Here is a 2264-nt window from a genome sequence, read left to right on the forward strand (position 1 = left end):
TGCCTCGGCCTCCCAAGTGCTGGGATTAAAGACGTGCGCCATCACGCCCGGCTTGACACAGTCTTATGTAGGCCATTTTGGCCCCAAACTCCTGATCCTCCTGCCCTCTCCTCTCATAAACTGGGATTACTGCCATACATGACCACATCCAAATTACAGAGACATTTTCATTTTGCTTACAGTAATTAAAGAAATTCTAGGGGTTGGAGAGAGTTCATCAGTTACCAACACTTGTTGCTAGTGCAGAGGGCCCAGGTCCAGTTCACAAGCATCTTTACCCGTTCCCATCCCTTTTCTTCTAGCCTCCATGGGCACCTATGCAGTGTAAATGCCTGCATGTATGCAAGATATTCCATTACCTTGCTTTCTTTTGCTTGTGATAACACCATGTCTAAAAGCAACAGGGGAATGAAGCATTTATTTCAGCTAATAGTTTATATTTCCTGAGTACATCAGGAGGAAAAGTCAGAACAGGAACTCCAGGCAGGAACTATAGCAAGGGCCATGGAGAAACACTGCATACTGACTTGCTCCCCATGGTTTGCTCAGCTTCTTTTTTTTCCTTCCTTATTTACTCTATTTTCTGATCACAGCTTCCCCTACCCCCTTCCTCTCTCTCACACTCTAAAACACACCCAATCCAACCTTCCTCTTCTCCTCAGGACATCCCATGGGTGTCAACCATCCTCGTCATATCAAGTTATAGTTAGACTAGGCACATCTTCTAAGGCTAGACAATGCAGCCCAGTTAGGGAAGAGGGATCCAAAGACAGGCAATGTAGTCAGCCAGCCTGTTCCCCGTTGAATTCCACATGAAGACCCAGGTGCACAACTGTCCCTCCTATGCATGTTTGCTTGTTACCAGTTCAGTCTTTATAGGTCCCCATGCCCTTCCTTCTCCTCTTCAATGGGATTCCTAACTTGTTTGGCTCTGGGTCTCTGCATCAGTTACTAGAAGTCTTGCGTGGTTATAGAAGATGGCTGGTTCAAGCTCCATATCCCCCACTGCTAAGTCTTGGCTCAGGATCACTCCTGGGAGTTTCCATTGTTCTAGCTCATCCCAGAGATGCACCTCCCCGCCAACTATGGTTTCTCCCTCCTACCACCACCTCACCCCTCAGGTACCCAACCTCACCCCTTTTCCCACCCAGTACCGTCCTCCCTCCATCCACCCCAATGTTTAATCTACCCCCCCCCCCGTTCTGAGATTCAAGTGTCCCCCTATTGGGCCCTCCTTGTTACTTGGCTTCTTTGGGTCTGTTTTGTAGCATGAGTTATTCTATACTTTATAACTAATATCCCCTTATAAGGGCTAGGCTCACAAGAACTGAGTTTGGTTCATACCACCTCCCTATAGTGGGAACCCTCTGACACCAGTAATTGGTCAAGAAAATGCCCAAGGATGTTCAGCACCAAATAATCTTGGTGCTACATAAAACACACACCCATAAAGGGAGAGTAGCTTGCAAAGCAAGTTTTGTAAAAAGGATGCACCAGAACTCAAACCAAGCTAGCAAACAAACTTTAGAAGGATGTTTACTTGGTTTCTATTCTAATGCTGGTCTTTTCCTCATTGGCTGGGGCTGACCTCATAGTCCTTAAAGACAAACTTGGACTCAAGGTGATTTTTCTGTCTCTAGACTTCTGCACCAATGCACACACACAGTATTCCTTTTAAAGCAGGTTTATTTTCGAGACAGGGTCTATGTTGTGCTAGAACTAGTAGACTACTGATAGTTTCAAAGTAAAAAAAAAAAAATCACACCTATCTCTGCCTCCATGTGCTAGGATACCTGATAAACTTAAATTCCACAGGTTTACAAAATTCTTATCCCATGATCTTTGCTTCTACTTCATACTTTTAGCTCACATTCCACGCAGGTTTTAAAGATTAAAGGAAACACACAGACACAGTATTAGGAAAAGGTGGGGAAATTAGTAAGTTAACATAGGATGGGCAAAATGTTACGTAATATATTGCAGGAAATGTGAGGAAAATTAAAAACTGGCTTCTACTGGGCTGGAGAAGCAGACACCACTTGCTCTTCCAGAAGCCCCATTCTACTCCCAAGTACCCATATAATGGCTCACAACTCTTGACAGGTCAAGTGATAAAACACCCTTTTCACCGGGTGTGGTGGCACGTGCCTTTAATCCCAGCACAGGCGGATTTCTGAGTTGGAGGCCAGCCTGGTCTACAGGGTAAGCTCCAGGACAGCCAGGGCTATACAGAGAAACCCTGTCTTGAAAAACCAAAAAAAAAA

This window comes from Mastomys coucha, unplaced genomic scaffold, assembly GCF_008632895.1.
Source record: "Mastomys coucha isolate ucsf_1 unplaced genomic scaffold, UCSF_Mcou_1 pScaffold20, whole genome shotgun sequence".
Taxonomy (NCBI): domain Eukaryota; kingdom Metazoa; phylum Chordata; class Mammalia; order Rodentia; family Muridae; genus Mastomys; species Mastomys coucha.